At 39.7% G+C, this 26,901-nt stretch overlaps 1 non-coding gene across 1 annotated transcript; it reads left to right on the top strand.

Annotated features, from left to right (window-relative positions):
* Window positions 1-8,785: 8,785 nt before the first annotated feature.
* Window positions 8,786-8,894, top strand: LOC141635912 (small nucleolar RNA R71). The gene has a single exon (XR_012540565.1). It is a non-coding gene; the product is annotated as a small nucleolar RNA R71 (small nucleolar RNA).
* The last annotated feature ends 18,007 nt before the right edge of the window (window positions 8,895-26,901 follow it).

The following is a 26,901-nucleotide window of genomic DNA, read 5'->3' as shown; positions in this document are numbered from 1 at the left end:
ATTTGGACTCTCCCGGGTCACTCTTCTCTCAGCAAGGCAAATGGTAAGAATATATGTAGAAGAGAGGGGAGAAAATACAGACTCTCACCTAGACTGCGACCGACAAAACATGTATGCTTGACTAGTATGAATAATGATTCTAGCTAGCGTACACACGCATAACCACCGTCAAGGACTATTACATGCCGAACTATTGCAAGATTTGGATATGTGAGGCTAAGTGGGAAAGAAAGGGCAAAACAAGTATGGAAATGTGAGGGTAAGAAGCCAAGCTAGTGATAGCTAGTACCTAACAAACCATCAGAAACCGTATCCCGTTCCTCCAACTTGAAAAATAAACCATTGCCTCCAAATGTCTAGGCAACACGCTATCCTAAAACAGACACCTCCAATTCATAAAATAAGCACATGAGGTGTATTCTCAACTCAGCCGAATTATTATTTTCTCTAAATTCCTTATATTATTTTTTTTCTTTTTTTTTCTTTTTCCTGGATGGGCAGTCGATCGACCATCAGACCCAGTCGATCGACCACCTCTGCTGGATTATACTCACTGCCCAGATCAACTTCTCTTTTTCTTTCATTTTTCTGAGTTTTTTTTTTCCTTTTTCCTCTCCTGACTTTCTCTTTTTCAGGCTGACATATTAGCAACTCCTGCAATTCTCATAAATACTCACTCCAACAGTACAGAAACGAACCAAAACTGCTACAATTCGACAAATTCCTCTACTACTACCTAGCTCGGCATAATGATAGGCTAAGTATGGGATGTAGTTGAGGGCAACTGGCAGATATGGCTTATATTGGAGTTAAATAGGGTAAAATGAGAAAGGGGGAGATGCAAAAGTTCTCAAAACATGTAATACCGACCACAAACCGATGCGTATAGGCAATAAGCAATCAAAACTCATACACGTGCAAAACATGAAATGACGGGAGTACTACTCTCAATCCTAAATTAACCGGTCATGAATGTCACCAGTTATAGGCCCTATATCCCAGAAAGTATAAGTAGTTTGCCAAAATTAAATGAATCAAGTCTAGTAACCGGAAGTAAATTCCATAACAAAATTTGAGAAATCACTTATAATTCTCACTAAGCAGTTGTGAAAAGGCAAGGAATGGCATATATTTAACTAATAGTGCGATGTCATCATTAATAAACTCCAATCCGACTCGACTATATGCAAAAGTAAACGTGATATTTTTGATTTTTATGAATTTTTCGAATTTTTCTTTGTTTTTGTAGTATTTGTAGTTTTTTTTTTTTAAGAAATTAACAAATGCAAGCTAAAATGCAATAAACGTGTGACTGAAATGCAATAAAAAAACAAATGCAGATGCAATAGACATATGCAAATACCCTCCCCAAACCAAAACGCACAATGCCCTCATTGTGCTCAGCAGCAAATCACCAGCATTCACAACAATATAGGGAGGAATAAAAGCAACAACAAAAGAAAAGGAAACTAACAAAAAAGGATAGGAAACTCACAAAAGACGACCTCCCCAAACCAGCCAAAAACGGGGGAGGTCTGAATGCGTCTAATCACCACCATCATACTCAAAACCACTATCCTCCTCGGACCCCGAGTCGTCCTCCTCCTCCGCCTCAGCAGCGGCGACAGTAGTAGTAGTGGGAGCAGCTCTCGTGGCAGGCTGAGGGTAACCGCCCACCGGAGGAACAAAGAAGGACGGGTGAGTCCAGGCACCTCGTGGGAGCATCCCCGTCCGAGCGTACTCCTCGTAAACTGGGTACAGGGCCAGGGCCGTGTCTAATCTGTGCTGATCAAAACTCCTACACAGGTCACCCAACACACGTGAAACCGCCCTTTGGTCCATGACTGCAGGGATAACCATAGGTGGAGAGGGACGAAAAGTGGCCGGGAAACCCATGGGGGCAGGAGTAGAGGAGGAGGAGGCCTGTGAAAAGGAGGCACGAGCTCGCCTCGAAGTGCTAGCAGTAGCGGTGCCCGCCCCAATAGGGAGCCTGTAGCTAGGCAAGGGCGGGCGAGCTGCCCCCAAAACAGTGGTAAGGGGCAGGTAGGAGGGAGGCCAAGGACATGGATGCAGTCGCAGATGAAAGAGTCAATCTTCCACCGACTCCGACTATCAACCCACTTCACAGACCTCGCGTAGGCAAGATCCATGAAGCGTAGGTCAGGGTCAATATAGCCCTCCTCTCGAGGGAAAAGTAGAACCAGACGGTTGGCAATACGCGTCACCAACCCGCCACAAACAATAGTGGCCAAAGTGCCCTCACTTATAGTGTGAAAGTGAGAAGCAGTCAAATACGCGATGTTATAAATACGGGTTACCCGACTTTCAATGTTCAGATAGCCCGCCAAGATAGATAATTCAATGTCATTCACATTATTTGACTCCTTGAGGCCGAAAATGGTATCACCCATCAGCCGAAAAAAATAACGAAAAGGAGGTAAGTGGACGGAAGTGCCCGTCCTCTTAGGGCCGTTCCAGTCAGAGATACACGACCACATTACCCTGTACACATCAGAAGTTTCCGAGGTATTACCCTCGAAATGAAGACCCAAATAACCAGCAAAATCAGCTAAGGTCAAGGAGTAGGTGACATTGAACAGCCGAAAACAAAAATGCAAGGGCTACTCCTATTGGCTTTAAAAGAAGCCTGGTCAAAAGCAAAAGATGAGAAAAACTCGAGGGTCAAAGTGTAGTAAGTGAACTCAGCCATGTCCACAAGCCCCGACATTCCTGTCCCATTTAGCAGAGACACAACAGACTCAAAACAACCTAATTTCTCTAAAGTTGGCCGATGAAGAAAACGAGTGGCCTGAACTTTCATTTTTGCGACAAAGAGAGCGAATTTAGTTTGCTGAGTAGAGGTGGAGAAAGTAACCTGCGGATAGTCAGGTAGACTATCTGTAGTATCCTCGATCATCAACGACGGACCCCGCGGCCGTTTGGTAGCTCCCTGACTGGACTAACCTTCGAACATCGTCTGCTTTCCTTTCGTCATTGTTTCTTCCTACAAAATTAATCAAATAAGCAACTAGCTTCCCTTAATCCCTAACACTGACAATTTATGAAACCTCAAACAAAATCAGAAATTGGAAACGAAATTAGGGTTTCGAACAATTGGGGAAAACGGAATTAAACATCTCCTAGTTGCTAGAATGGCTTGAAAATCAAAGGAATAAGATAGCAAAGGCAATTAAAGCATAAATTCGACAAGAAATCAACCCAAAATCGATTTTTCCCCAAATCGATTTTTCCGATACAATGTAATAATGCTCGAAATTTGGGCATAAAAGGGCAGCGAGAATCGAATTTAAAGGATTAGAAGAGGATTAGGAACATACCTCTGTTGAGAACTCGGGAATTTGATCAAGAAAAACGAGATTAAGGGGTAGATTAGCAGGAAATCGCGAATAGGGGAAAAGACAAGGGTTTTCTCTGATTTTTTGATTGAATTAATATGAATGAATGAATGAGAAAAGAAGTAAAACTTCCCTTATTAACTTGCATTCTGATCTCGCGCAGGGGTTGATCGACCACCTTACCCAGTCGATCGACCAGGCTTCCCTTATGCAGCTGTCTGATTGTCGCGTAGTGGTCGATCGGCTATATGACCCAGTCGATCGACCAATCTCCCTTATACAGCAGCCTCTGCCTTTTTCTCCTCAGTCGATCGACTGAGGAACTTAGTCGATCGACTGCATACGCTGGCAATTTATCTTATTTACGTTAAAATTGCTTTGCCAACATAAATTTCCCGTCTTTCTCTCACAAAAATTCAGTAAATCAACCTACGCACTTTGCATAAAATAATCACCTGCAAAAATTCTCAAAGGCGCACATTTTCCAAACCAAGAAATTGCTAATTAAAAGGAAAAAGCTAAAGCTCCTAATGCAAATTAAATGAAATAAAGCTATTAAGTTCCTAATTACAAAAATTGTACAAGCCGGGTTGCCTCCCGGTTAGCGCTGGTTTAAGAGGTCCCGCACGATCTTTTTACCTCAGTTTACAGCTTCTAAAATTGGGTCAAAGTATAGTACTTCGACCTGCCCAACGAAATCGTCTGCACCGTGATAATGTTTCACATATTGGCCATTAACTTTGAACCTTTCTCCAGCAGAGGTCTCCAATTCAACTGATCCAAATTTTGTAACTGCTGTGACCGTATAGGGGCCAGTCCACCTGGATTTCAACTTACCAGGAAATAGACGGATACGAGCATTAAAAAGGAGTACCTTATCGCCAATATGGAATTCGCGTTTAATGATTCTCTTGTCGTGCCAGCGCTTCGTTTTCTCTTTGTAGATCCTAGCATTATCATAGGCCGCCATGCCCTAAATTCCTCCAGCTCATTCAATTTGTGTCATACGTTTCTCACGAGAGAGGTTAGGATCCAAATTCAAATCACAAATAGCCCACCAAGACTTACGCTCCAACTCAACAGGTAAATGAAATGTCTTACCATAAATCAATCGGAATGGTGACATCCCAATTGGCGTTTTAAACGGAGTCCTATAAGCCCATAAGACATCATCTAACTTAAGACTCCAATCTTTCCGTGATTTAGAAACAACTTTAGCTAAAACTTCTTTCAATTCCCGGTTAGAAATCTCAACCTGACCACTAGTTTGGGGATGATACCCCAAACCTCTACGATGTTGGACACCGAATTTAGTCAATAAAGCACTAAGTTGTTTCTCCTTAAAATGCATTCCCCCATCGCTAATGACAACCCTAGGGACACCAAAACGAGGGAAAATAATCTTTTTAAACAGTTTAATCACGGCCTTTGCGTCGCAAAGGGGAGTAGCGATAACTTCTACCCATTTGGACACATAATCTACAGCTACGAGGATATATTTATTACTTTGACTGCTCGGAAAAGGTCCTTGATAATCAATGCCCCAGACATCAAAAATCTCAACCTCTAGAATGCCTACCTGTGGCATCTCATGTCTCCTTGAAATATTCCCCGATCTTTGACAAGCATCGCACTCAAAGAACAAAATTGCGACTATCGCATGCAAAGTTGGCCAATAGAAACCAGATTGAGTACCTTAGCCACAAATCGGGACGGACCATGGTGACCACCATAGGCGTGGAGAAGAGTGGCAAGCTTCTAGGATATCCTTCACCTCCCATTGAGGCACACATCTCCGGATAAGACCGTCTGCGCATTCCTTGAAAACATAAGGATCATCCCAAAAGTATTGTCTAGCATCGTAAGCGAACCGCTTCTTCTGCTGCCATGAAAGCTCGGGTGGTATCTTACCTGTCACAGCAAAATTAGCATAATCAGCAAACCACGGAGGTGGATAAGACCCCAAATTAGTAATAGCTAACAAACTCTCATCAGGAAAAGAATCATTAATGGGTAACGAATCCTCCCTTTTTGTCAGCCGTAGACGAGATAAATGGTCAGCCACCACATTCTCTGCACCTTTCTTATCCTTGATCTCCAAATCAAACTCCTGCAAAAGGAGTAACAACCTCAAAAGTCTCAGCTTCGCATCCTTCTTAAGAAAGAGAGTCTTCAGCGCTGCATGGTCAGTATAAACAACAACCTTAGAACCTAACAAATAAGATCGAAATTTATCTAAGGCAAAAACTACAGCTAGAAACTCCTTCTCAGGGGTATAATAATTAACTTGAGCCTCATCCAGAGTTCGGTTCGCATAATATATGGCATTCAAAGCTTTATTCTTCCGCTGTCCCAAAACTACACCGATCGCATAATCGCTGGCATCACACATAATCTCAAATGGGAGGTCCCAATCAGGCGGCTGAATGATTGGCGCAGAAACTAGAGCCTCCTTCAACCTGTTAAAAGCTAAAAGGCACTCATCAGTAAACTCAAAGACAGCATCCTTAAGGAGCAATTGTGTAAGTGGTTTAGCAATTTTTGAAAAATCCTTAATGAAACGCCGATAGAAACCAGTGTGACCAAGGAAACTCCTCACTCCTTTAACATTCACGGGAGAAAACAATTGCTCAATCACCTGCACCTTTGCTTTATCAACATGTATACCCTTATCAGAAATCAGATGCCCTAACACAACTCCCTCATTGACCATGAACTGACATTTTTCCCAGTTTAAAACAAGATTAACATCAATACAACGCTGCATGACTTTATCAAGATTAGCTAAACAACGATCAAAGTCATTACCATAAACTGAGAAATCATCCATAAATACCTCCATAATGTTCTCTATATAATCAGAAAAAATCCCCATCATGCACCTCTGAAAGGTAGCTGGGGCGTTACACAATTCGAAGGGCATCCTGCGGTACGCAAAAACACCCTGTGGACAGGTAAAAGTGGTCTTAATCTGATCATCCAGATGAATAGGGATCTGAAAGAACCCTGAATATCCGTTTAAAAAAAAGAAAAATTTGGTAGAAGCAAGTCTTTCAGTCATTTGGTCAAAAAAAGGGAGGGGGAAATGATCTTTCTTGGTGGCGGCATTCAACTGTCTATAATCAATGCACATCCGCCACCCTGTCACAACTCGTGTTGGTATTAATTCATTTTTCTCATTTTTAACCACGGTAGTCCCTCCTTTCTTTGGAACTACCTGAATTGGGCTAACCCACTTGGAGTTGCCAACTGTATAAATAATACCTGCATCGAGTAGTTTCATCACCTCAGCCATAACAACTTCCTGCATCTTAGGGTTCAACTTGCGTTGACCCTATCTGTAAGGCTTGTGGCCTTCCTCCAGCTCTATCCTGTGCATAGAAATATCAGGGCTGATGCCCTTAATATCATCCAAAGAGTAACCTAGAGCCTTCCTGTTATTCTTAAGCACACACATCAAAGCAGAAAGCTGATCATCATTAAGCTTAGCACTGACAATAGCTGGGTACTGCTCCGTATCATCTAGAAAAACATACTTAAGATTAGGAGGAAGTGGCTTACGCTCTGGCACCTTTACCTCTACAGCAGAGACAGAATCGGCTTCAATGGTATAGCAAGTGTTTACCAAATTCTCGTTGGCCAGGCTTAAGAGCATCTCATCTTCTTCTTCCGTGAGCTCATAGCTCTCCATTGAGGCTACCAAAGCATCTGGCTCCTCAACATTCCCCGCTGTACTACCTGCACACTCATCTAAACGGGTTAGATCAGCTAAGGGATCTTTGTCTAAGTATTCCCTCCAGTTATAATTAACAGCCCTGTCAACAATATCAATGGAATAACACGTATCATCATCAGTAGGTTCAGTCGCCTTACGAGCAAGACTGAACTCAATGGTGTCATCCCCTACCTCTAAGGTTATGATTCCGCGTTTGACATCTATTACAGCCCCAACTGTATGTAAAAATGGTCTACCTAAAATAATAGGTATCTGACTGTCCTCTGCAATGTCCAAAACAACGAAGTCGACAGGAATAAAGAACTTACCCACTCGAACGGGTACATCCTCTAAGACTCCTAAAGGCCTCTGAGTCGATCTATTTGCCATCTGAAGGGTAATATCGGTCACCTTAAGTCTACCAATATTTAGCCTTTCGCAAACGGAATATGGCATGACACTGACACTGGCCCCTAAATCACAAAGGGCCTTTCCAATTTCGTGGTTACCTATAGTGCAGGGAATTGAAAAGCTACCCGGGTCCTTTAATTTAGGTGGTATATTAATTTACGAAAGAGCATTGCATTCTTCCACAAAAGCAACATTACCATCATCATGAAAATTTCTCTTACGATTCAAAATGTCTTTCATAAATTTAGCGTAAGAGGGTACCTGAGTAATTAGATCAGTGAACGGAATAGTTACCTCAAGGTTCTTGACCGTCTCCAAAAACTTACCAAACTTGCGCTCCAGCTTAGTATTCTTTAAACGCTCCGGATACGGGACTGTAACACTGGCCGTAGGATCAGTAATCTTCGGCTTCCGTAAGTTTAAAACCTCCGTCAAATCATCAATAAGTGTAGAATCATGCAGATTAGTTGACGGATTTGCGTTCTGTACTGGAGACCCAGTCGATCGACCATTGGCCTCGGTCGATCGACCAATCTGGCTGGGCATGAACAGTTTCTGGTCAGAAGCTGCTTCGTTAAAAACTTCAGTCGATCGACTGGTAGTGGTGGTCGATCGACCACTTGTGCTGGGCTCAATTAGTTTCTTGTCAGAAACTTTTTCATCTGACATCCCGGTCGATCGACTGCTGTTGTTGGTCGATCGACCGCCGGTACTGGCAGTAAAGCTCGTTTTTGCAACAGAAATTGAATTCTTCTTTTCATCTTTTTCCGAGTCTTCTCTTGGCTTATCAGGACCATCATAAGAAAGGCCACTTCTGAGATTAATGGCATTAATGATTTCAATTGGCCCCTCACATTTGCTTGAAGGATTGGCGACTTGCTTAGCCTCTAAATTCTCCAACTGCTTCACAAAATTCTTTGTAGATTCAATCCCAGCTGCTTCTATTTTCGCGACTTGAACCAAAAGAGCTCGGATTGTTTCTCTCAATTCCGCGGTCTCATCTGAGTTATGGGCAGGAATTTCAACTCTTTCCTTGGAAGCTTCAGAGATCTCGAGCTTCTCGAGACGGACTGCAATAGAAGCTATGAGTGTTGTAACGGCATTCATTTCATCGCTTTGCTTTCGCGAGTTTCCACGCGAACTTCCGAACTCAGCTCTATGGACCGCCATCTCCTCAATAGTGTTCCAACCTTTATTCTGACTGGTATTATTTTGGAACCTACCATTCGCAGCCGCATCTAGAATAACCTTGTAGTCATCATATAAAGCATTATAGAATAAGTTGCAAAGGTACCACTGCTGGAAACCGTGGTGAGGGACAGACCGAACCAAGCTCTTGAAACGTCCCCATGCTTCACAAAATTCTTCATCAGGTCCTTGCTGGAAATTTGAAATTTTACTCCTCAAGGCATCAGTCTTTGCGAGTGAGAAGTATTTTTTATAAAAGGCTAGTGCTAGAGATGTCCAATCCGTGACTCCAGCTGCTACCCTATCAAGGTAGCGGTACCAATCTCGCGCAGAATCCTTCAAGGAGTATAAGAACATCAACCCCTTTACTTCATCTTGGGTCACCCCAGCCGGTATAGGTATGGAATGATGAGTCCGTGAAAATTTCCATATGCTTCAAAGGATTCTCGTCCGGTAGACCAGCAAACTGATTTCGCTCCACTAAATCAATATAGGAGGAACGAAATTCGAATTTACCAGTAGTGGGGGTGGGTAAAACGTATCCCTTTGGAACATGCTGCTCTTGTGGCTGAAGATTGTCATATATTGTAGTCATGTTCGCAAAACTGAGAGTACTCAAGTCTTCCTCTCAAAAACCTGTCTTCTAACTGTGCAAAAGCAAAACTAGAAGCAAGAGTAAGTAACACCCTCAAGGAACCAAAGTTCCTTGAGACAAGAAAATAAACTAAAAATAAAGCAAACAGAATTACACCGTCTCCCCGGCAACGACGCCAAAATTTGATACCGTCATTTTGTATCAAAATTAAATTTATAAATCCGAACTAAAACTATAGACAGTGATAGCAAGGGTCGAACCACAGAGAGACAAGATCAATTCTATTTGCTAATTTTTAATCTATTGAAGTAACAATTTAAATGGGGGTTTTGAATTGGTTTGATTCTAAAGACTAATTGACAAAATAAAGAGTTTCTCAAATAAGATAAAGAGAGATCAGGAACTTCGGTTCACCATGGCTAAGGTCAGGTCAAAAGAGATAGCAGAGGTCTTGTAACGGTCTCAGGGAGTAAGAGCAAGCCTTTCGATCAATGCTCAAATTTAACCTTACGGTCTTCTAATTCCCTAGAATTTCTCAAGCTTTCGCTCAAAGGAAATTCCAAAACTAATGAAAACTTAACCTACTAATCTTTCAATCTAGCAAGATGGGTTTATCAAAAGGAAACAAGATCGATACGGAAGAAATCATACTAATAAATCGACCTAATTTATGCCATGGCTCACCTCGTTCCCAATCAATATAATTAGCTATGCATGATTAAAACTATAACAATTGAAAATATAAAGACATACAATGAAATTGACATGATTGAAATTGAATTTAAGACAAAAGATTAAAACTGAATTGCTTGAATAAAAAATGATAACAACAAGAATTGAATTGACAAGAAATAAAAGAAGAAGGAAATTGCATTAAAGCTTACTAAAGAATTGATGAACAAAGTAATTGAAATTGGAATCCGTCGCCTCCAAAACTAGATCTAAACTTGAGTTTCTTCAATAATGAAAAGCATAACCTAAATTATTGCTGCGTAACTACTGATAAACGTACTTCCAAAAGTTAATTACAAATTGGGAGTTCAAAAGTCTAAAACATGAAATAAATCTCAGCCTCGCGGCCTGGTCGATCGACTAAGGGGCATGGTCGATCGACCAGTCAGTGCAGTGCAATATCTCCTGCTGAACGTCCACGGTCGATCGACTGGTGATGTTGGTCGATCGACCAACTGAGCTGTGCAGTAACCTCCTTTCCTCTTCCAAACAGCCTCTAAGCTCCATGCACGCATCCCGAGGTGGACGAGTCCGAACTCCCATCTTCCAAGTTTCCATAGAGTTGCTTCCGGAGGACGATTTAAGCTTGGTTTTGCTCACTTCCACTCATTCCTACAATAAATCATAGAAATTGCAAAGTAAACCGGTTCGGGCGCAATAGTAGCTTTAAGCTTGATACCCGTCGTAAGGTGTCAAAAATAATACTTATAAATCCGAACTAAAACTATAGCTAGTGATAGTAAGGGTCGAACCACAGAGAGACAAGATCAATTCTATTTGCTATTTTCAGTCTATAAAAGTAACGAAAGATTGGGGGTTTTGAATTTGGTATAAAACTAAGTTGCAAGTAATATAAAAGTGCTGTAAAAAGATGAAAACAATAACAGAGAAATGGTTAGGACGATCGGTTCACTATAGTTTCGACGGCATTAGTCTAGAGTAGGTCTGATATGAGTACGGTACTCGGGTAAAGGACAGGTCCTCACAGTCCACTATCAATAGGAACACCCTTTCGGTCTGAATTCCCTCCCTAAATCACACTAACTAACTTCCGTTCTGGTCAGTGTAACTAAGTCTAAAACTTCTATCGCCTTTCGGTCTCAAGGGTAGACTAATTATCATAGTTTTTAGGTCTATTCTAATCCAATCTCACGATCTAGGTCTAGAATTCCTAAGTCAACTAACAAATAACTTTTCAGACTCCTTATTAATTGTAGCAATTAAACAACTATGATAAAGGAATCACCGGCCTAAACAATCCTACAACATCCTAAGCCGTCTACACTATAGATCTCCTCACATCCTAGCGAAGGAAATCTAGCTACTCATATTGGTAATTGAAATAACAATAAATTGCGAAATAACTAAATACGAAAACATAATAATTGAACTTAATAAATTAAAAGGCATAAAAGAAATCAATCTAGAGTAATAACTAATAACAATAATTAAATAAGTAAGCAAAAGATTAATTATTGAAAGATTAAGAGTAGAAATTACAAAGGAAATTGGTAGAAGAAGAGGAACAAAGAGCCATCCCTTAGCAACGTCCAAAGCAAACGTAATACCAAAAACTGAGTCAAGGAATGATAATCCCCCCTTTAGGTTTTAGAAGTCTCTCTTATATATAATAAGAGATATTATTATTTCCTAAATAAATAAATAAAAGATAAGACTAATTACTAAGTCTCGCGCAAACACATCTCGCTGCAGCATAAACTGGTCGATAGACCACAAGACCTGATCGATCGATCGAGCATAGCTGAACAAGAGCTTCTGATCTTATTTAAGAATCGCGCTCTGGTCGATCGACCAGAGGCATCAGTCGATCGACCAAAGGTGCTGTATAATAGTGCATTCTGACGAATTCTGCAGCGCGCAATGATCTTAAAAGAACTGCCATTTGTTCGTTACTTGATCAAATCAGGCGTTCTATGTGGCGTTGGAAAGCTAAGAGGATAAGCTTTCACCTCCAAGTGGAATCACTTGATTATCAGCTCTAGAACTCGAGATATAGCCATTTTAAGAAGGCTGCAGTAATGTGAAGCGATTCTTTGCTTGATAACTTCTTGTAACTTGTACGCACCCATGCTTATACTATCTCCAGGGCCTTGAAACGTGCACCAAGATCATTCCTCAAGCTTTTCCTTCATGTCAAATGCTATGCTAGACACTTTGGGACGGATTTGGCTCATTATCTACTCAATTCCGCAATAATCTGCAATATTACATAAAAAGGCGGAAGTCGACGAAAAGGGGCAAATAGTAGAATAAACTACAAATAATAGACATAAAATGCGTGGAAATAAAGATGTAAAACGTCATATTATAGACACGCATCAAAGCTAACAAATACGCATGGTAATACATGCCAAAACTGCAAATAAAGTGTATAGAATATGCACGTATCAGTCATCTCGGATGTCATCTTAAAATCTTCAAATTCTTCCCTCAGCTTACTACACACATGCTCTGGCACAAATTCACGCCTCATCGCTTTCCTGAACTCATCCAAAGGTATCGCTGGTAGCCCCTGCTTCATATACCACTCCCGAGCACTCACTTTAAACTTATCCCACCACTCACCGGCCGCTTATCTCAAGTAGAACGTAGCTTGTTCCACTTTCAACTCCTCCGGGCAATGGACCAACTCAAGAATATTCTCCATCTCTCTATGCCAATTATCCAGTAGAATTGGCGCCCCCATTCCCTTAAAATCCTTAGGGTTGAACCTAGATATGTTAATGCTGATCTTGGAGTGATCAAGATCTTTATCCTTTCCCACTCTTTTCAAGGCATCTGTGAGAGCATCCTGGTGCTCCAACATCTTTACTATATCATCGACGGTCATACTCTCGGCTCTGGCATACAACGTGTTTTTCTTTGGCAGCATATTGGAACTATATAAGAGAAAGGTAAACAAAAACACTCATCCCACATCTCAAAACACGCATACGACCTGTATAGAACCTACTCGATCGAGCCCCTCAACCCACTCGATCAAATGAGGTCACTCGATCGAGTCGCACCTCCTACTCGATTGAGTGCCTCAACTCCAGAATCTGATCAGAAACTTTTCTAAAACGTACTCGATCGAGCCTATAACCCATTCGATCGAGCTGACCCCACTCAATCGAGTGCCACTACTTACTCGATCGAGCGCCCAAAAACTTGCTTTTGCCTAGAAAACGCAAAACTACCTGACTCGATCGAGCCTCTCACCTACTCGATCGAGTGCCCCCCACTCGAACGAGTCATGCAGACTCGTATACACTACCCGCATGTTCATCTTACTTTCCAAACCTTCTATACTACTAACAAAACGACGACAACAACACACACACACACACACACACACACACACACACACACACACACACACACACACACACACACACACACACACACACACACACACACACACACACACACACACACACACACACATATATATATATATATATACACAACTCTTTATATACTCAAACAAAACAACTTTACTTCCATATTTCGAACATATCACGTTATAAATCAAACATCATGCCTTCCATCAACCAACATACAAATCACATAATCATCACCTTTGACTCCATAACTCATATCCTCCACATACATTTATCCACCGATTCACACCACACATTACTATTTAGATATGCAACCAAGAGAATAACACATAACGATCCCGACACGTGTTCAAAATTGTAGGGCGAGTTCGCGACTTTAGGACGTCTCCCAAGCCTTTGAGTTAGCTCCTACAACTTCTACCCCGGGTTCATTTTATTTTGACTCCTTATGTTCATTAGGTTCATTGATTACTGGTTTCAGGATCGTCGCTCTGATACCACTTTGTGACACCCCCATACCCCAAGTGCCTTACCAGGACCACTTAAGGTATGGAATCATCACCATCTCGGTTACCCGAGGCAATGATAATCATAAGACAATAACGAAACATATTTAAAAGTAAATACGGTTTAAAGTGATTACATGTCAACTCCAAAACTGTTAAACTGAAATACAAAGTACTCAAAACGGTCTACTGGTAAAACTATCAAAACTACAATACATCGTCTGACATAGCGGAAGACTTCTAACTGCCAGGTGATGACTCATCATAGCTATCCCATACGCGTCAAATCATACCTGCTCAATAACTGCTCACCATCCCCGAATGGATCACCATAGTTTTTAAAACAATTAACGGGGTCAATACTAATTACATAAAACAAAGCCACAACGAACAAGTGCATAAACAACTCAATCAACACAACAATTCCCCAGTCTCCATAACCAATCTCCACACAACTGACTACACACTAAAGTGTGTAACTCTGCCAGAGTACCCATCGCAACAAGTACTCCACACCCCCAGTGGGAGACCGCAGCCGTACCCACCAAATCCCTGCTCATCACAACTGAGCGATAAACCCAAGTTTCCTTAATGTGCACATCCCCTACTGTGGCGGGTTCCACAGAGGACGAACCAAGGGCGTGAAGCCACTCCCGCAAGTGACTCCACTCAGCCAAGGACGCGCCCCGAAGATCACAGACAGATACAAACCAATCAACAGTATGAAAACAACAACCGTCTAACAACTTAACAATACAATCAATCTTTAATCACAACCACCACCACCACACATTATGTAACTAATACTGAGTCGGCAAACCCTACCTGGAAAGCAACACGGAATCAGATAATCAAGCAGCTAAATCAGAATCTCTCTTCAACGAACCCTCCTCCTATACATACATACATATTATTACTACCATAATCACATAACCACTAAAACCCCCAAATCACCCAATTAGGGTTTAACCAACATTAACCAAACGATATAAAAACTATATGTAGAGCTTACCCATGACACAAGGATCACAAAGGTGTAAAGAACGACGAAAACTGACACTCCTAGCTCAGGAATTTGCTAATAATGCGGCGAGGATGATTTAACGTAACTTCTAATCTTCTCATGAAGGTTTTAGGTTTTGAAAAGTGTTTTAATAAAAGTGACGAAGGCCTTATATACCATTCCCACATTATTAACAAAACCCGTCAAATATCACCCGTTAACCGACTTACTTGATCGAGTAAGTCACTTACTCGATCGAGTGACACTTACTCGATCGAGTGCCAACCTTACTCGATCGAGTACCCATCAGGCAGACTACTGTTTTGCGTAAAACCATACTTACTCGATAGAGTAAGCCCCACTCGATAGAGTACCCCAAGACACATAAAACCGTAGTATTACACTAGGACTCAAGTACCCTTTTTCATACAACCAACAACATGTAGGCAACTTTCTTGATAAAGGAAGGTTGTTTATGTTATGTAGTTGGTTTTGTAGGTGCCAAATGAAAAGTTCAAGCTCAAAAGGGGTTAGCAAAATGGTCCTAGTCTAAAGGGTCGAAAATTAGGCTTATTTGGCAATGTGAGGCTCAAGAATGAAATGCAACGAATTGTTTCATGTTATGCACACAAATGAACATCTCATGGTAAAAAATAAAAGGACGCCACGCTTGTGCGTCATGATGTGACATACCACGCAAGGAACCTACTCACAACCTAAAGGAGACCGGGTATGGATGTACCGGTCCAAAGGAGGCTCTAAATCTCACATGTAAGTAGCTATGTCGAAATCTAGGCCTAGTATACGGTCTTTGGTCTCATAGGGTGGTCATTACTCTCCAGTCAAGCCTCATTTTCCCGGGTATCTGCAAGCAAATACCCTAACAAGGAGGTCATAAGGTGTAAGCCACTAAGAGGGGAAAGACACGGCCAAGACAAAATCATCATAGAGGGTATCGTGCTTCCTTCCTAGGCCACATTTATTAGAAATATGTACAAACTCGATGCAAACGGAAATTGAAAACACAAATAAACATTTACAAGGTACGAGATGCAATTCTAAACTAGCAACAAGAGTAAATATGCTAACAATTTTTCTAACCTAGCAGCACATAAGCACACAAACCAAGTTCCAAAATGGAACATTCTCATCAACATTGCCCATCCTCCTTCATATATACGACAATTGCAAAAGAAAAGGAATGGGACAGGAGAAAGAGATAAGAAAGATCAAACTGAGTGGTCTTCTAGTCTCCTAATGCTTCAAATGCTCCGTATGTGCCTGTGCCACTTGTTAGACAAACATATATGTATAATGCAATAAAATGTTTTTTGAATTTTTGAAATTTTTTGATTTTTAGTAATTGTTTTGAAATTTTTATATTAAATTTACAAATATATATATATATATATATATATATATATATATATATATATATATATATATATATATATATATATATATATATATATATATAGAATTAGGATCACATGAGTCCACCCTATCTTTTTGAGTCTCGTGAGTCCACTTATGTATCACACGCTCTACACAAAAATATCACGATTTTTTTTATGATTTTTTTTTTTAAGTCTTAAGCTGTGATATTGTTTCGTATAACCTGTGATATTGTATCTGAGTATCACAAGTTATACAAAACAATATCACACCTTACAATAAACAATATCACTGGTTGTACTTAACAATATCACGGGTTATACTATACAATATCCACCAATGTACCTAACTCCGCCTTTCACCATCTTCATTGTCAGTCATCTTGTCCACCATTAGTTTTAAAATTGACATAATCTTATTGTCTCCTTTATTAATTTGACCTAACCCGTTATCATGAAAGGATTGCCACTTACTTTCATCCTGACTAATTTGGCCGGCCTTGCACTGTTACAGCCTCCTGAGTCCTGACCACCACCCAACGCAACTACTCTCCGGCATCACCCTAAGTCCCTGATTAACAAGTGCAAACCCTAACTAAAACAACTAAAATTTTAAAATATTTCTTAAAAAACACAACATTATTACTTTCGAGTTTCGAGGACCGTAAGAAGGAAAATATGGCTTTCTTAAAGCACGTTTATGAGTATGTGCAGTAGTTTCGTACTCCACAAAAAATGCCGAAACGTAACGTAGTAACTAATTAGAACAAACTTTTGTACTTGCGTTATTACGTGCCATGTAACCAATTCAAGAACTATACATGACTGCATGGTATGATTTATAGCTGTAGTTTGTACAATACACAAATTCTCATTGATGGCAGCCATATTTGGTCTTCAGCTGAAGACGGGCCAAATGTCGCCATTTTAACTACAAAATGTTACCATTTTAATGACAAACTATTATAGCTTTAAAAATTATTTACCTTAAAATGGTTACATTTTCATCTTAAATGGGTGACATTTTGCCCGTCTTCAGCTGAAGACCAAATATGTCTGCCATCAGCAAGACTTGCTGTGTACAATAATGTAGCTCATGTTTATTTCGTTTTCGGCATTTGCTACATCCTGACTAAATAGCAGACTTTCGACTAAATTTTCTTAACTCAAGCCACTTCTCACAATCTTCGTTCCATACATCATTTAGGATTAGCAAGTACTTCTTTCCTCCTAATATCAATCCAACTTTGGTTTGCACAATATCCATTGCCACAAATTCTTGTTTTGACAAGATCCATATCACTCATTTCTTGAGTGTGGATACCATTTTACCTCACAAATACCCACTTTTTCTCTCTCTGCAACACTATTCATGTGGTCCCCTTTCTCCACTAACCCATTTTGTTACCATTTTAACTCACAAAATATCCGTCACAAATGGTAACCCGTCACAAGGGAGACCAATTGATCCATTGCAGAGCTGTAATTCCTTTCGTGTGATTGTTTGGTTCAAAAATTTGTAGACCTTGTTATTGTTTGGTTCAAAAATTAACAAGTGATATTCTTATGTACCGCGTGTAATACATAAGTGGACTCATGGAACTCAAAAATATAGGTGGACTCACTTAGGATTTTTTATATATATATATATATATATATATATATATATATATATATATATATATATATATATATATATATATATATATATATATATATATATATATATATATATATATATATATATATATATATATATAGAGATTGATTTGGTGATTTTGGTTCTTATGGTGAGTTGTGAGTTAGGGGATCTCAGCCACTAGATTATATTAGAGATGAGTGGCCAAGATCAAATCTTACATGTCATATAAAACTATTGTCATTTACTTATTTTCTCTTTTTTCTAATGTTACTTTTTTTTTTACTTTAATTTTTTTTCTCTTTTTTTTTTACCTCGTGTTATTATGCTTTTTTTTTACCACTTTGATTTTTGTTTTCTCTTATGTTTTTCTTTAATTTACTCATTATGTTACCTTTTTTTCTTTTTTTTGTACCGGATTTTTTTTTACTTGAAATTTTTTTTACTCTTATTTTTTTTACCTCGTGTTATTATGTTATTATTGTGGTGTATTTAGTTGTGAGTTGGGGGAATCTCAGCCACTAGATTATATTAGAGATGAGTGGCCAAGATCAAATCTTACATGTCATATAAAACTATTGTCATTTACTTATTTTATCTTTTTTCTAATGTTACTTTTTTTTTACTTTAATTTTTTTTCTCTTTTTTTTTTACCTCGTGTTATTATGCTTTTTTTTACCACTTTGATTTTTGTTTTCTCTTATATTTTTCTTTAATTTACTCATTATGTTGCCTTTTTTTCTTTTTTTTTGTACCGGATTTTTTTTTACTTGAAATTTTGTTATTATTGTGGTGTAAGTGTGGTGTATTTAGTGTTATTATGCTATTATTGTGCTTTTTTTTATCTGGATTTTTTTACGACTTTGATTTTTTTCTCTTTTTTTTACCACATGTTATTGTGCTGTTATTGTTACTCCGCTGTTATTGTGATGTTATTCTGCTGTTACTTTGATTTTTTTTACGACTTTGATTTTTTTCTCTTTTTTTTTTACCATTGTTATTGTCTTTGTTATTGTTATTATTCCACTGTTATTGTGATATTATTTAACATTATTGTGAATTTTTTTACGACTTTGATTTTTTTTTCTTTTTTTTTTACCACGTGTTATTGTGCTGTTATTCTACTATTATTCTACTGTTATTGTGATGTTATTCCGGTGTCACTTTGATATTTTTACTACTTTGATTTTTTTACTCTTTTTTTTACGTCGTGTTATTATGTTGTTATTGTATTTTTTTTTACTTTGATTTTTTAACGACTTTGATTTTTTTTCTCTTTTTTTTTTACCACATGTTATTGTGCTGTTATTGTTATTAAATTATTATTGTGATGTTATTCTCATTTATTAGTTTGATTTTTTTGATTTGATTTTTTTTTTTTTTACCACGTGTTATTATCTTTGTTATTCTCTTATTTATTACATTTGTTATTCCAAACAATTGATGTGGACCATCTCTATTCGCAATCAAGTCATACCTACCACTAATATTACCACCACGCTTCTATTGTTCCAAACAATTAATTCCTCCACAGCTTTAGCTCCGTTATTTCAAACGAACTAATACCACCACACCTGCCATCTCATTTAATCCACATTCACTAACTTTAATGAATCATGATGCTGAATTTCCTACATGAATCCTTTCAAGTGCTTAATGACACCAGCTTCAAACTTGCGGCTGATTCTTGTAAGACGGCCAGAGAATGGTACGAGTGCCAATAACACAGAAGATTCAATGAAGGTGAAGACGAAAGATGCAAGTGTATGGAGGGATTTCATATAATTATTCGGAAAAAGTATGATGTACTCCGTATCTGTTTACGTGTATAGATTAATTTCTTCTACAAATATGAAGGGCTCTTCAGTCTTCACTTACAGAGTTCAGAAGTTCCGAACTCTAGTTTCGGTTCCTTTGGATGTGAATTATACTCAGTAGTTAATCCCCTATTTTTGTGTATATATATGACTATATCCTATGTACACTACCAATTTTTTGAATAATCTCCCAAAAAAATAAAACACTACCTCTTTTTAAGCCATTTCAATACATTTTTTTGAAATTTTTTCTCACGTATTTTGAAAAATGTAAAGAAATGGATTGATCGGAGCAAGTACGGTACCACATATCACCTAGACTGAACAACTTCTTCAACAATTGTCTCAATCGATTACCTAATTGCGTTATATTCAGACAACCGGCAATTCGAGCCCAGAATAAAGGTTTTCATTACGTAATCAATGGCGGAAGCTCGGATGAAATCCATCAACGGCACCGCAGATCAACTACGCCCACTCTCAACAACCGATCTTCATTATTTATAACATTTACAGACTATGCCGAGAACAGAAACTTTTACAGACTACCACTGTGGCCAATAGCAGCTAGGAGAACAAACTAAAGTCAACATACTTAACAAGACATGCCCACGAGTTAGTGATACATAGACATGTCTATTTATCTCTTCCAATAACTTCATCACTATCATTACCAAATTTAGCAGAAATCATAAAATAGGGGGCAGATATTGCCACCGGAGAAATCTGTTCTACCACAGGATGGAAAGAAATGAATGGCTAGGTAATTAGGCAGAGAACTCATCAGACCTATGAAATTAGGCACAACCTAAACTAAGTTAGCACGCTCTCCATACTATTAATTATATAACAGCCTGACAGGCACTCACTCATAACACTTGCATCATCAAAAAACATAGGATAATCTTATAGAACTTCCACAAAATAAGCAGTACAATTCGCACAAAATAAGCAGTACAATTCACAATCCACCCACAAACAACAGCAACCTAGTTCACCATTGAAACAACCTCAAAACACATACCACAAAAAACCATAATCTAAGATTGATCATCCCTCGAAAAAGAAGACCCCACCAATAAAGGACATTAAACTTACAAACCCCTAAGCACAAAACTCCAACCTGTGAAATAGACACAAAACACATATAAATCAATCCAAAACAGCATATATCCACATAAGAGGATTGCTACGGATCTCTTTCCAACCTTCTCTTTTCACACAGTAATAATATAAAAATTCACCCACTCGCATATAAATAATTGATGGCAAATGTTATAACGCAATTAAGATCGGTTGTTGAGAGTAATCGATTGAGGAATCCTCGAGATCTGCTTTTGGAACTGAATATAACGCAATTAAGTAATCGATTGAGGAAAGAAAAATAAAAAAGACCTGCTTTTGGAACACAGGGGAATCAACGATTTCAATTTGGGATTTTTTGGATATAGACCGAGAGGATGAAGAAAGATGACGTTTGATGCAAAGTTTGTTTTATTTTATTATTTAATCTCGGGCGTTGGTTTCTTATATTTAATGGTTGAGATTTTCCAAACTCACAACTCACCGTAAGAACCTAACTCACGAGATCCCGCCTCTCTCTCTCTCTCTCTATATATATATATATATATATATATATATATATACAAATAAAAACAAATATACACAAAGTGGATATTTCCCTCCCCACACTTAAAATTTACATTGTCCTCAATGGAACAAAGTATAGGGAGTGAATGAGAAAAAAGGAAAACATATTTTTGTGTTTTTGCAATTTTTTCGAAAATGAAAAACATATTTTTGTTGTTTTTGTATTTTTCTTAAAATCAAATAACCTATTTTTTTTTTTGTGCCTCCTCCCCACACTTATTATGTACAACATCTAATGACTGATGAAGTGTGGTGAGAAGGCAAGTTTTGGGAAATAAAAGCAACATATTTTTGGATTTTTTAGTTTTTTCGAAAATTAAAAACATATTTTTATGTTGTTTTGAATTTATGGAATTTCCTCCCCACACTTATTTATTTACATAGTGTGTGGAGGAGATTCGGGAAGTAAAGTGCATGTTTTTTTGATTTTTGATTTTTCAATTTTTTCTTAATTTTGAAATGGGGATGCAATGCATGAACTATCCTATATGCAATATTGAAATTACGATGCAAACTATGCTAAATGAATGCACTTCCTATATGTGACAATATTTTACAAAATTTAAATCTAATGCAAGCCTAAATGAATGCAACTAAGTGATTGACTAGGTTAAATATATTACAAGTAATCTAAATGCATATGAAAGTAAATATGAATTAGAGACTTTGGATTAAGGGAGTCATACTCGGCTTTGGATTGGATTGGGAGCAAAAGTAGGCCAAAAACTAGGCCATCTACGACTCGTCGTCCACATCATCATCATCTCCGGTCCCGAACTTGGACTCCTGGATGAAGTCATTCGTGTTCATGGCCACGGTTGAGTTATCCATCCCCGTTGTCAAGTCAATGTCGACCTCCCGCCCCGCTCCCGAGCCACTTGAAAGCTCGGCATCACCAAAAATGGAGGGGGTCCCTCCAAACAAACGAGTATCATGCCCCTCCCCTTGAGTAGAGGTTGGGGTGGGGAAGAACGGAGCGCCAAAGTAGTCAGGGCGAAGGTTTATATCGGCGTAGACAAAGCTCCCGTCCTTGGGATACCCACCATCCGGCTCAAGGTAGTAAGAGGGGTAAAGGCCGAAGGGGTGGTTGTATTGCCTCCTTCTATAATCATCATAAATTGGGAATTGCCCGACCGATTGGTCGAAATATATCCGATCCAACCATTTTTGCAAACCGAGCCTCTCGCTCGCGGCCGTTTGAAATCCAAATCTCATGTCATTCATGAATATTACCAAGTTGGAGTGGAGCGGGGTTGGTTGAGGAGGGTGGCTTGAGGAGGCACCATCACAAATTGAGGGTTCTAAGGATTAGATTGGAAGGGTGATGGAGTCGGCATCATGAACCGAAGACTAGACGCGGTCTCCGTCGGGGTGTCCCTTCCATAGGCGATTGGTGGGTTTTGGGAAGGTTGGGACGGGTCTTCCTCCGCTTCAATCTCAAGGAGGTATGATTCTTGGTCGGGTTTGATTTTCATTTTGGAAGCATTTGGGAGCGGGATTGAGTTCCGCTTTTGAATTTGCTAATATTCAAGGCCATCAAAAGGAGTTGTTTTGATCCACTCAAGAGATTTCATCATGTAATCTTTTGTTATATAAGTCTCTTCTGGTAGCCAATTTATGCCGGAGAGGTCCACCGGTTAGTCCATGTGCTTGGCGATGTGGGTGATGATGCCACCCACATGTAGGGGAACCTTTTGCTTCGGAGAGTTGGCCAATTTGGCTAAGTGAAGGGCCATGTGATGAGCCACATTGATTTTACAGGGCTTATGAAACACCCCCATCTACCAAGGAGCCTTAACAAGACCTTCCCCAGCAGATAAGGGCGTTACCATCTCAGTTGCCCGAGGAACAATAATAATCAAATGTCGATAAAAGAACAATTATGTGTATTTACAAGTGATTAACCAAAAGGAAAGATAGAACTTGTGACAACTACCAACTACGTGATACTATCTCTGCCATGACTCGTCGTAGACTCGTCCCTCCAAGCACCCAGCTATGATCCAGATATCAACCTGATAAGACCAACTGCTCACCATAGTGGATCACGGCAGACACAACACAAGAAGAAAACACAACAACACCACACAAGGACAGTACCTGAAAGAACACAAAACCGGACACAACAAACATACACACATCATCTTCTCCAATCACCCACACTCCTCTTACTGCCTGAAGGTCCAGTCCTGCCAGATTACCAATCGTAACCAGTAATCCACACCGCCAGTGGGGGACCACAGCCGTACCCACCAAATCCCCGCTCATCTATTCCGAGCGATAACCAATGTTCCTTAATGTGCACATCCCCTCCTGTGACGGGTTCCACAGAGGGCGAATCAAGGGCGTGAAGCCACTCCCGCAAGTGATCCCACCAGCCGAGGACATGCCTCGTGAACCACAGACAAACAACAACAACCAAACACAACCAATCTACTCAACCAATCAGAACACTAAATGCAATCAAGCACTACAACTGACATACTAGACAACCAACAGTACTGAGTAGGAGAACCTACCTCTTGCAAACCGCAGTGATTCCGCACACGACCGTAAGAACCACCATAACCACTTATAAAAAATAGTATGACCATCTATTACTACTGTCACAAGCATAAACGAAACCAAGGAAGACGATGATGATGATGATGATGACAACATACCTATATATATATCAATCCGGCGTCAAGCCCGCTACCCGACTCATGCTTCCCATCCCTATAGTGTCTCTAGTCTCAAATGCTCCAAAGGCATGACTCAAGGTGAAGGAATAAGGATATGATGGCATCTAGGTTTAGAGAAAAGGAAATGAAATGATTTGGATTTCACGATATCACGATTTATATTTCCCCGCTGAACTCCTGTTACTCGATCGAGTATGTAACTTACTCGATCGAGTAGCCTCTGCTAGATCGAGTCTCCTGAACTCAAAGGGTTACTACGTCACATGGTTAACTCGTAACGTGCCCGAAGGTCTAAACAGGTGTCTAAGGTCGGTCAATGACGGTCAACGGGTCCCTAAAAAGGACGGGTATTATAGTGTTCCCCTCTTAAAAAGAACTTCGTCCCCGAAGTTCAACTCATCATCCCCCACGACACAAGGTGAAAAGCGAACTAAGGCAACTAACAATCATCCACCTCGGCAAGGACAAGCACGACTGTTCGCATATACCACCCATCCATGAACGCCCACCACCCATCATCATCATCTACCTTAGCAACAAATCATCCAATATGACCTCCTATCGAGTCATCAAACATGTAACACAACCGTTACTTCCACTTACTAACGACTTTTATTATTGCACGATTCCTTACACCATACATATTATATCTACCTGATACAATTAATTACCAAACACCAAAAACACAGTAATTTACCACTTATACAATTCGCAAATTAACATTCATTTTAAATTAATTCCACAACACTGATATTACTTCTTTAAATCATTTATATCACTCAACAATGTAACAATTCAATTACTTAACAACTTCGCTTAACAGCCACATGCATTGCCATTACCCAGCTGACGTACAAAGTTTAATCTTTTAATTAACAACATTGTTAAGCAACTCGAAAATGGTGTACAACAATACGACAGATTTTGCTAATAGTTACTAACAATTACTCAAAATGTGATAAGTTTGTCATAATTTGTCATTTTCTCATGCGACATTCCTCTTCCCCTCTTAAAAGGAACTTCGTCCCCGAAGTTCACCTTCAAGACGAACTACAAACATTACACATAAGGATAAATTTATTCGATCTAGACATTATGAAGCAATTGTATCATACGTTGAGACCAACAATTATCATGGTACCTAATTGATATTACATAGATAAAATGTATGCATGTTGAAATACATATTAGATGTAAATAACAACAAATAAGCAAGTGGGATGTTCCGTCATCCAATTATTATACATGAATACCGAGAAACTCCCTAAGTGACATTACCCAAAAATGTGTACTCAACATATGTAGTTGTAAACTTAAGACCGTAACAATAAACTATAACCACCGTTTAACATGGTACTTGAAGCAATTCAATTAAGCAACCAAAAGGGTGAAAATAATGAAAACCATACTTATATTATACAAAGTATATATGCATGACGATCATCAACAATTTATAACGAAACAAACGATAATCAGGGGCACTCGATCGAGCTAAGGAGAAACTCGATCGAGTTGATGCTACTCGATCGAGTACATCTACTCGATCGAGTATGTCGAGTCCAGTAAGCACTTCTAATCCCTATACGCAGTTACTCGACCGAATTAGGGGCACTCGGCCTAGTAGCTACGGGTTAAAAATACTTCAAGAAAACTTTGCCATTCTAAGAAATATAACCATTGCCGGAGTTTTCGTCTCCGACACTATCCACCTGCATAACAAGTTCCAAAATCCAACAAAATACGGCCTTATGGCCAAGTACAAACCAACGTATATCCAAGTACCAACAAAATAAGTAGCAACCGACTAAAAATCCATGGAAACGGAAGTAAAACAACAAGAAACATCACTCTAAACTCGGCTCCTCCATCTCCTCATCTCCGCCTCCTCCTCCGGATGTGCCTGCTCCAGCTTTACCCTCGCATGTGGCAGCTCCTGTAGCTGAGTCTCCTCCTACTCGCCATGGCACCAAACAACCGAAAGGATAACTCCTAGGCTTCCCCATGTATTTGGATCTACTCCAAAGGATTATAAGACTCCACTATCATCTCCGACACCCCTCCACCACACTGGTTCGGCCGAGTCGGTCCTAATGCCCTGCACATACACCATCTCATGAAGGTTCCGGAGCGTCAATGTGGGGGATACCCTCTGTGTGAGCTCACTCGCATGCATCACGGGACTAAAGGAAGATGGGTAACTCGGGTACTGTTACTGTAGAGGCACGGGCTGTACAAGCTGAGTCTCACCAACCCTCTCTCTCACCCATCTAAGACCTCTCCCCACTCTAGGTTGCTGATCCTCAGGTCTAGTCTGGCCCCCCTTGGTCGGCTCAAGCATCACCTCTAAGAGATCATCATCTATGAGGTAGTACTTCTGGGTAGGGGCAGCCTCCTCGTCATCGGAGTCCGATGCAACCACCGCCACTGTCAAAGGCTCAGTCACAGGGAGGTGCTCAGGGTCAGGTAGCTTCATCCAACTCATACCCCACACTCTCTAAGCTAACCCACCACCCTCAAAAATCTTCAACCATTTCTGGTCAATGAAGTAATTTCGGTCCAATGTAGGCACAGTCGAGACCATAGGTGTAAGGGCCGAAGAGGCCTCAAAGGTAATCAACCGCTCAGTTAACCGTGTGGCAATAACACCACAACTCAAGTACCGGGTAGAAGAGGTGGCCATGAAGGCCAAGCTAGCACAAACGATGGCCGGAGCACTAAAGGAGACTTTCGGGGCTCGGGTGGGGTTCAGATAGGCGACAAACAACATAACCTCATGTGAGTTCAACTTATTCACATCCCTCCTATCGTACAGCAGGCATGTCAAAGCTCGAAAGAAGATCTTCAAAGTTACATGTTGAACGTCATTT

Source organism: Silene latifolia, chromosome Y (genome assembly GCF_048544455.1).
Source record: "Silene latifolia isolate original U9 population chromosome Y, ASM4854445v1, whole genome shotgun sequence".
Taxonomy (NCBI): domain Eukaryota; kingdom Viridiplantae; phylum Streptophyta; class Magnoliopsida; order Caryophyllales; family Caryophyllaceae; genus Silene; species Silene latifolia.
The sequence above is the reverse complement of the archived record's forward strand: the minus strand, read 5'-3'. Positions and strand labels throughout refer to the sequence as shown.